The sequence below is a fragment of the Barbus barbus genome, assembly GCF_936440315.1.
Source record: "Barbus barbus genome assembly, chromosome: 9".
Classification (NCBI taxonomy): domain Eukaryota; kingdom Metazoa; phylum Chordata; class Actinopteri; order Cypriniformes; family Cyprinidae; genus Barbus; species Barbus barbus.
In genome coordinates this window covers 24,876,686-24,887,172 of record NC_136737.1, presented here as the reverse complement: position 1 = coordinate 24,887,172, position 10,487 = coordinate 24,876,686, and the positions used below count along the sequence as shown (strand labels likewise).

General features: G+C 40.6%; 1 protein-coding gene across 2 annotated transcripts in view; it reads left to right on the top strand.

Moving 5' to 3' along the window:
• The first annotated feature begins 2,693 nt into the window (after nt 1–2,693).
• LOC306875463 (dystroglycan 1-like) overlaps nt 2,694–10,487 on the top strand; it is a 32,847-nt gene continuing 25,053 nt past the window's right edge. The window contains exon 1 of one of the 2 annotated variants that reach the window (XM_079426043.1): nt 2,694–3,078. The gene's annotated coding sequence lies outside the window, so the exon portion shown is untranslated. Of the gene's footprint in view, nt 3,079–3,875; nt 4,021–10,487 lie in introns of those variants that run through there. The other variant, XM_079426042.1, reaches the window with a different exon arrangement.

Below are 10,487 nucleotides of genomic sequence, written 5' to 3'. Positions count from 1 at the left end.
AATATGTACATGTATATTTCTTTCTTTTTTTCACAAACAAGAAAAATATTTAAGACATTGTTTAAAAAAACAAAAAAAAAACAACAACGTAAGAAATGATCTTGCTTCAGTTTTGTCCACTGGCTGATAGTTTTAGTTTGTGGCAGGCTGATACATATCTTGCTGCTGTTGTGATCATTTTGGAATTAAAATGTGACTTAATTTTTCTGCATTTGGTAATGCCATAAAATTTGGTTTAATTAGTTGGAATTTGGTGAAATATGCAGCTCTGACGTTGAGATAGTAATCACAGTGCAGTAAGAAATGTTCCTCTGTTTCCAGCTCTTTCTGCGAGCACAGTGAACACAGTCTCTGTTCTCGTGGCTGTCGTCCTCTCTCTATAGCCAGACAGTGATCACTCAGTCTGTATTTTGTTAGTGTCTTTCTTCATTTGTGATCTTTTACACAGATCAGGTGTTCTGCTGGTTTGTAGTCTCTTTTCAGGTGTAAATACAGCTCCATGTTCTTTTGTATTTTAGTGGCATCTAATAGGCGATGTAGTTCTGTGTTTGTAACGGTGTGATTTGGTTGGGTCTGAATGTGCTGTGCTGGTTTGGGTGTAGTGTGAGTGCAGCTGTAAAAGTGCACTCTTCTGCAGGGCTTCAGTCTGGTAAGAGCTCGGATCACTGTATTTCAGGTGCTGCTGGAATTTCACAGCTCTCTTTTGAATATTAATTAATAGTGGATAGTGTCCTAATTCAGCTCTGCACGAGTTGTTTGGGGTCGCTCTGTTAACTTTTAAGATGTTTTTACAAATTTGGGTGTGCATAATTTCAATTTCTTCTTTTTCCCATTTAGAGAAATCTTGGGTTTTTAGAGGTCCCCATATCTCACTGCCATATAGTGCGATTGGTTCGATTATTGCTTTTAGGATTTTTAGCCAGGTTTGAATTGGAATTTCATACTGAATTGTATTTTTGATCATATAGAAGACTCTCAGTGCCTTTGCTTTCAGTGCATTCACAGCCAGATTGAAGTTTCCTGTTGAGCTGATTTTTAGTCCCAGATAGTTCCATGTCCTCTCTCTCTCTCTGTCTGTCTGTCTGTGTGTCTATCTCTCTCTCTCTCTCTCTCTGTCTGTGTGTCTATCTCTCTCTCTCTCTCTGTCTGTCTGTCTGTGTGTGTCTATCTCTCTCTCAATTCAATTCAATTCAATATTGCTTTATTGGCATGTCTGTAAAAAATACAATATTGCCAAAGCTTGAAATATAACAACAATGAAAATATTAAAATAATAGAATAAAACCATTATAACAATATAAACTTAAATAAGCATTTTAACAAATAAGAACTTGTGTGAACATGTCATACCACAGTGTTTAACATATAAACACACACAGGCTGAGGGTAACTGTGGTAGACAGTAGGGAAACACACTGAGGTCAGACAAAATACACACATTACCCACACACACACACGTTCACCTGCTGTCTACGTATCTCGCAGCCAGTGCTGCTGTCTGTCCCTCTCCTAGTATTATCTTTATTTGTTCCTCTTCAGTCATGGCTGTAAAGTTCTTTATGATGTTTGTGAATTTGTTGATGTATGTCTCTGATTTAAATTGGTAACAGTGAAGTAGGAAGTGTGTCTCTGTCTCGATCTCTTCTGTCTCACAGTGAACACACACTCTTTGCTCTCTGGGCAACCAGCTCTTTCTGTGTATGCCGGTCTCGATGGCTAGTCTGTGCTCACTGAGGCTGTACTTGGTCAGGATCTGTCTCTGCTTTGTGTCATTGACACTCTGGAGATATTCTTCTAATTCATATTTTAATTTTATAGTTCGATAGAGTTGTAATTTACTTTGTGATTTGGTTTCTTGATCCCAATGTTCCAGATGTATATTTTTAGATTGTTTGATAATTTGATTTATTTTGATGTTTGGGTGAGAAGCAGTGCTGGTCTGAGACTGGTTAGTGTTAGTAGAGTTAGTCAGGTTAGTAAGTCTCAGAACCAGCTGACTGAGTGGACTCTTTTCAGGGTTCAGTTCTTGGGTTTGTAGTGCTTTAAAATGTAGTGATTCTGTGGGACTTGACTTTAGATGCATCCAGAATTTGAGGGATCTTTTTTTGTATATTTATAGTCAATGGGAATCGGCCTAATTCTGCCCTACATGCATTATTGAGTGTTCTCCTTTGTAATTTTAGAATCATTTTGCAGAATTCTGTGTGTAGGGCTTCTGTCAGATGTCTGTCCCGTCTAGTGTAGCTCTGATCACTGAGTGGACCCCAAACCTCACTTCCATACAGCGCTATGGACTGAATCACACTATCAACGATTTTACACCAAATTGGAAGCGGTATTTCAATATTTTGGAATTTTTTCTTGATTGTGTATAGAGCTCTTCGAGCTTTATCTTTGAGAGCATTCACTGCCATACTGAAACTCCCCGATGCAGTGATGATCAGGCCGAGGTAAGTGTACTGCATCGTGTGTTCTAGGCGGTGCTACCTAAACTGAACTGGTATCTGTGTTCCTGACATCTGGGCTTTTTCTGAAAGACCATAATGCTGGTCTTTTTGAGGTTTACGCTCTCTCTCTCTCTCTGTGTACAGTAGCGCTGAGGTGGAGTCGTGTGAGGGGTGGGGTGTGAAGGTGCACGCTGCTCCTCCTCCATCTGAAGGGGCAGATCTTCTTCACAGCTCAGACAGTGAGTTAGACAGCAAGTGCAGAGCAGCTTCACACACTCTGCGATCAAACACCGAGGCGCGAGACTGGAGAAACCCTCGACATGTGAGCGCCGTTGACTGTCGACATGTACTTTCATTTGATCTTTCTTTTTTTATTTGATTTCCTTCGTTGTAGAGACTCCAAACAGGACTTGTAATCAAGCGCCGCGCAGTCGTCCTGTGGATTTGCCAGGAATAATTCATCCTCGTTTCTCGTACGAATCTCCTGCAGGACGAGGAGCGAATAAAGACATCTCACTGACCTCCAGCAATAACCAGCTACAAGACCTGTGCTTTTAACAGCAGGAGAAGCGCTGCAAGGGATTTTATCACTGTCGGAGTCAAGTCGGTTAATCTCCAGCAGTGTGCGCCGGTAAATATCTGCTTGTTCTGATGATTGGTGAATCATCTTGATGTTAGAGGGATCTGGGATCGAGTCTTGAAACTGGACAGGGGAAGTTTTTAGCGGTACAAATCAATTATTGAGCCAGAACTAACAATGATAACAATGTAGGCGTTCATTTCTTAAATATTTAGGCTAAACATAGAAAGAGTAATAGTATAATGGTATAATAATAAATGGTAAGCGGGAATTCATTTCAGAGAGGCCAAAATATTAATAGGCCTACATGTAAAAAATATAAATAAATGCATAAATCTCTCTCTCTCTCTCTAGTGATCCCCGCCTTTTTTTTAATTCAAGAACTATAGTAATAGTTAATATGTTCGTGAAGTTGAATCATGCAGCAAATAAATAAATAAAGGACAAAACAGTCCCCTTTTTATTGCTAAACGAATAAAAAATTTGCGATATTTTCCGTGTGTGTGTGTTTTGTTTCACACAATACAATTGGTTAAAAACCCTCATATTTTAGGCCACCCTCTGTGATACTGAACTCATGATGTTCTTAGAAACCTATTATATATATATATATATATATATATATAATAGGTTAATGACAATTTTGTTTTTCTGAAAATAGCATGGGTTTTATAAATGCAATAAAATAAGACTGATATTTATTTATTTATGTGGACAATACAAAGCTGTGCAGATTGGTGTGTGAATCTGGGCTCGGCTGGTCGCGTCTTGTGGTTGCTCAGTAAATAGTTCAATCGATGCAGGAGACTCCTCTGCTGGTCGGGTCTCGAGCCGGACAGTGAAAGTGTGTGTGTGGATTGATTCGTGTAGATGGAGAGAGAAGACAGCTAGAAGGGCGAGATTTCTTCTCCTCCTCGCGCTCGGATGCGTTTATAAGCGTGACATCCAGACATTATAATAGCTGCGATGTGACGCCGATCTGTTTGAGTTGAGGTAAGACATCGCGCAGAGGACACCGGAGACAGTTGGGCTGAATTATAGCGATATTTTTAGGCTTGGCTGTGTTTACGGAGACATTGACGCTCCTAAAGCAAACCAAATGCAAACAGGTGTAAGACCCCCAGAGCGCCGACGCGACGCGATAAACCACAACGCTTCATTTGGAATCGAAGAAGCCTCGTTTAGTTCGTCGCGTCGCGTCGCGTCGCGTCGTGAACCGGGGCTGTAACGCTTATATTTAAATCAGCGTCGCTTTTGTTCGCGTCTTGTTTTTAACGAACTGTAAAGCGAGCTCAGTTGTGGTGTAACGTCAGTTGTCCATCAGTAATAATAAAAAGCTGATTATTTTTGGAGGTTTAAGTTAGCTAAATGAAGGTCGGTTTATTAATTAATGTGTCAAGTTGGTTATCATTTGAAATGATGTGCAGAAAAAGCGATGTAGATAACTCGTTTCCGGTGTAGCTTTCTCGTTGTTGTCATTATCTGGCCATTTATTCCGCTTATTACTATTTTAAACGATATTATTGGATGGCTTTAGGTGTTATCGACCACCAGCAGATAATCAATAGCGCCAGTCCCAGCAGAAACGGGTTTAGATCTGTTATTGTACGTGTTGTGTTAAATGTGCTGCACCCGACTCTTAATTTCCGCGTTGAATTTGGTTTCTTTCAGTTTAGTTTCTAACCTTTCGAGGATTGTGTTGTTTTAACACACGGTCTCATTCATGGTCTGTAGTTGTGCGAATGTAAATAATATAGTATTTCTGTGTCTGATGTTTTAGTATGGAAATGTTGATGGAAAGAGGTTTAAATTAACTGTAACCTCAGTGTGTAGCACTAATGAACCAGGAGGTTTATATATATATATATATTTATTGGCTTGTTTGGCTTTTTAGCATGTTCATCACGTCTGCCTCTCCATGGAGACGTTTTTAAACCTTTCAGCTGTGTGAGGGGCTTTTTCCCTTCTTGTCAAGGGACATGAAGACCTCCATGAGCTTGCCAGACATTTGGTTTTCACGCTATCCTTCAATATTTGACTTTTTCTCATCTTATGCTCCTCAGCGAAGAGGAAAATGCTCTCCTTTTAACTAAACGCAAGATTGACTCCAAAACAAGATGAAATTGTGGACTGCTTTGTGAAGAAAAAAAAACCTTATGCATAGTTTATAATGCTGTTTACGGGTTAGCAATGATTATAATTAGAAGAATTATGAATCTGTAGTAATCAGACGCTCTTGAATTGCATGCTTCTGTGTTTAATCTAAAGAAAACTAATATTGTTTTGGACACACATACTGATATTTAAATGAATTTTACGTTTACAGCACAGAAACATGAATTATGAATGTTTTTAATATTAATAATGCCATAATGATTTGTTTTTGCTTACATGCTTATAATATAAGGAGACTGTAGAGCCAATATTGAAGATCTGATAACTACAAAAAACAAATCCCATCTGACCTGAAGCTGAATGTTACTGTACGTCCAGTTTTTAGTCATGTTCAGTCTGTCAAAGCCAGATTTATAAAAGAAAAATAAATAAACACCCACATCACATTTTCAGTGATTAGTCGGTTGGTCGTTTAGTCACCGAATGTCTCATATGAACGAGGTTGTTGTGGAATAAGGCCATATCTCTGTCTTGTCATGTAGTTGAGTCTATTTTCTGCAACCCCCTCATTTCGTCCCGAGGGAAAATCCAGTGAGTAAAGGGGGATAAAATTAGAGGACAGGTAGGTATAAGGTTCCTTCCTGCCCTTTTTTTATTTCTTGCGCAAGTTCTGTAACGTGTTGTTTCACGTCTTCTGCGAGTTTCAGTTTCGTATTGTTACTAGCTCAGACCAGGATCTCTGTTGAAAGTCTGGTGGGAGACTAATTTAGTCCAATTTTTTTCTCAGGTGCCCTTAATTTAATTGCGATTGCAGGTATTGCAATACCCTTTGGGCTGATCGTCTTGCAGAAGATGTTCTGGCCTGCTGTACTGTTGCACTTGTCAAGTGTTATTGATTCACTTGCCCCTGAGAAGAACTCTCCTGGCTCTGTAATTGCATGTTCATTTATGCCTTAATTTGTTTGAGCTAACCAGTCCACGGAGATATTTATTCCTGGTGTACCTTATAAAACGTCCTTTTTACGGTGCAATCCTTCTGAAGGAGCGCTGAGAAAACGTTAGCGCAGGGTGACAGTATTGATTTATTTCCTGCACATGTGACTTCGTTGTTGTCGGGTTTTAAAAATAGACAGTGTACGAGGTGCTCCCCCCCCCCCGGCATGCAGATGCCTGACAGTTTATTGTAGATGTTTGCATGGTTGAGTCTGTGAAGTGCCTATTTGGGCTTTGCACAAATCTCTCTGCACAAAGACTTAAACTTGGATTATGGCGCACCGGTGCTGACCATGAGGCAAGGCTGCGTGGAAAAGGCGCGCCCAGGAGAAAATTCCCAGCTTGTGTAGAGTCATGCACCGGACCTCTCATAACTCCCGTGCTTTCGTAATCAGACACGTAATCTTGCAGGCTGATTGGATTTGAGATGATGCCGCAGCCCGAGTCGGTGGCTGGCTGCTCCTACCACGAGCATGTCTTTTTTTTCACGCACGCATACACACCTCTTGTTTATTTTCCAGTAAGCTGCTTCAGTCTTTGGAGGCACTGTCTGCTGCAGTGTGCAATAGTTCACACTTCAATTGCAGCCTAACCTAGATTTCTGTAGCACTGCTTGTAAATAACCCAGGGGCTCTGTTCTGAGGGTGGGGGCTTTAAAGGCAGCGGGAAACGGCTCTAATGCAAGGCTGCGTGCTATCGGTACTGTGATAAGACTTGCATCATCAGCAGAGGCGTGGAGCTGAGAAATATCCACGTTACTGACTGGCACCGAGCGAATAGATTTTCCGTCGAATACTGTGCACTTCTATAATATGTAATAACATGCAGTCCCGCCGAGGAGATGTGCATTTGCTTAATGAGTTAATGTTCTGCCACGTTGCTTTACCCATGTTCCCCGAGCTTAGTTTGCAATCTCCTAGTTTGCCATAATGCCAGAATTGACCAGTTTGTTTCACTGAGGTTTATCGTAGACAGGAAATCAAACGTGGCCTTTTTTACATGCTCTTGGCCTTATTGTCAGCGATTTAACAGTGCACGTTAACATTTTTCAGCTGATGTCAGTAAACATTGTGTTTTTCCGTTTGAATGTTTTTGAAATCAATTTGCATTCAATTTAGACTTTTTACACTCAATATCTTGGTAGTTCATCCAAACATTACTAAAAAATACTGTACATTTTAAAGAGTAAAATCATTTGCATGCCAAGAAAACTGATTTGTTATTTGCTTTATATAAATGGTTTTTGCGTCTACAATGCAATCCAGCAGAATTTTAATTGGCAAGGTTTTAATTGTACAACTCTGTAATTGTTAGCAGTTCTTAACACTTAGTTTTTAGGAGAGACTGGAGAGCAAAAGCAAAAAAAGTGTTAGGAAGAAAAAAGAACGACCCAAAATGTTGTTTCATGTAGCTGTAATGCTGCTGCATAACTCGGGTCAAGACTTTCCATTGTGTCAGAGGCCTTTAGACCAAAGCTGTACTTTGACATTTTGGAGGGAAAACAGCTTTGAGTACATCGTGCAACCTTTTCCTCCATGCACCTCGAACACAAAGCGGCGTTTAAAAAATAGCAGCTTTTCATCGGCGCTCGACATGCCGAGCTCTAGCAATGGTGTTTTTCAGGTGAATTTCTATGGGCTCAATGGAGATGTCCTGGCCTGTTGTCTCAGCAGAGGGAAAACAGGAGGGAAGATCTGTCTTACAGAGAAGACGGCGTGATTCACTAGCTCAGCACGCTGTTGAAACGTGAGTTTAATGTAGCATAGGATGTTAACGCGATGGCCTGGAGACTAGACATGTTGTCAGCTCTGGATGGGAGAAACTGGGCAGATAAAGGCCACCTCTCACAGACACACTTAAATTACCTGCTTACAAATGCAATAATATTGATTTTTAAAGATGTTGTTTACATATTACCATGCCTGATGTTGTGTCTGGCTGGTCAATAACAGTTGGGGGTTGCGTTTAAGGATTTGAGAGGAAAATGAAACATTGGGCCTGTTTAATGTTTGCAAGCACCAATTTGTGTCCAGCAGTTTTTGGATGAAGGGAGGCTCTCTGTTCACCCCTACTGAGCCGCTGCTTTGAGATGATCTTTGACTCCCACACAAATTGCCTGCTGTTTACCAAAGTGCAACTCTTGTCTGTCGTGATCTCTGCGAGAATTCTTTAGAAGGGAAATTGTGGAGTTGTCTTGAGTGAGCTTAGAGCTGCTGCTACTACCTGCAAAACTGGGCCAAGACGGGAAGAAAACAGTCACCGTTTGTTAACAGATTAGCCCGGTAAACCGTAAAGAGCGAGCTTGGTTGTGGACTAGCGTGCCAGTTGTACTCTGGCCACCTGCACGTTCACAAAAGTAGTGGTCACGTGAACCCCTTAGGCCTTTAAAATATCCACTTGGAGTTAGTGATTTACAGTGTGCTGTTTAAACGATGATAAATTAACCTTTTATGATTTGGCCCGGACGTTTTCTTTCCATCTTCAGCTACGTATTGCAGTGGAGAGCAAATTTAGGTTGAAACATAAATCTAGGCGTCAGTTTAAGTATGTCAAGCATGTTCTTGCTTCTGGTGTTCATTGTCATATGGACTGAAGGTCTGCTTATTCTATAGAGCAGTGGTTATCCACCAGAGGGCCTCAAGGTTACTTAAAAACATTTAAAATTAGGTTTAAAAAATCACCCCCTTAACAACCGTTTTATTCCATTGAAGAACAAGGATTCCCACGGTCTTGGAAAACCATATGAGGGGAATTATAGAAGTTTGATATCTAGCCTACACTTGGAGAAGTCATGGAAATTAGTAACATTTTCAAACTCCATGGGCATTTTTAAACTTAATACGGTATATATTTTTAGATATGTCAAGCTCTAAAATATTTGGAAATGGGAATTGAGTAAAATGTGTAAAATTCGTATCCATTAATTGACAAACAAGAAGAAAAGTCATGAAACCTTTAAAGGTATAGTTCACCCAAACATAAAAATTCTGTCATTAATTACTCCCCCCTCATGTCATTCCAAACCCATAAGGCCTTTGTTCATCTTTGGATCACACAGATATTTTTGATGATATCTGAAAGCTTTCTGACTCTCCATAGACAGCAATGCAACTAACACGTTCAAGGCCCAGAAAGGTAGTAAGGACATCATTAAAATAGTCCATGTGACATCAGAGGTTCAACCGTAATGTTATGAAGCTACGAGAAAAACAAATCAAGGTTGTACCACGGATATCACATGTACTGTTTTAACAATGTCCTTACTACCTTTCTGGGCCTTGAACGTGTGAGTTGCGTTGCTGTCTATGCAGGGTCAGAAAGCTCTCGGACTTCATCAAAAATATCTTAATTTGTGTTCCGAAGATGAACGAAGGTCTTATGGAAACGACATGAGGGTGAGTAATGACAGAATTTAAATTTCTGGGTGAACTATCCCTTAAAGTATTATTGTGGACAATGGTGTGCCCTGGAGTCCCAATAGAAACCACTGCAGTCGAGTGGAGACTCTTAGCCCACCATGTTCAGTGGGTTGTCTTTATGACGTGCAAAAATAGCACTCTTTACCGCCCTCGTACACTCAGCAGGGGGCCCTCTCTGGAATATTCCTCTATGGTTTTACGCTGGCTATCGATTACTCTTTTATCATTCATACGTCCTAGGTCTAGGTCATTTGATTTTTCTTCTCACATATAGAGACGTTTCCTTTATCTTCTCACTTACCCCCTATTTATAATAAATCCTAGAAGAATGCGATACCATAAAGCGGACGCTTCTGAGAAAATTTCTTCTGATATCTTTTCAGAGTCTCTGTGTTCAGCTGCGCCATTTCCACCGCCAATTGAAATCAGTGTGGGCAATAAGCAGGGGGTCTGATTAGAGTTTAAAATTCAGGGCATGTGCCAGGCTCCGTCCACTCCTTGTGAATCTTAAATTAATTTAATTTTCTTTGAATGGCACTGGTGTGGAGGTGTGTTTGACACTGACAAACAGACTAACCTTCCAACTGGTTTGTAACTTGTAGTGCTGACCTAGTAAAAACATCAGAACTGCTGTGGAACCTGAGGAACGTGTGCGTGTTATTTCTTACAAGTCAACACCACTGCGTGTCTTCACACTTCCTGGTGTCTGTGGAGCCAGACATTTTCCTCATTATGCGAGACCACCAGGTTCTTGAGTTATTTCACATTGGTGCATGTAAGTGCTCCCTCGCATAGTGTAAACTAAAACCCCAACAGATTGTGATTCCCAGTAGCATCCATTTTGTCAAATAGACAGCCTGCAATTGAGAAGGGTATATCCACATTGTTCAGATTTGTGTGTGTGTGTGTGTGTGTGTGTGTGTGTGGGAAGGT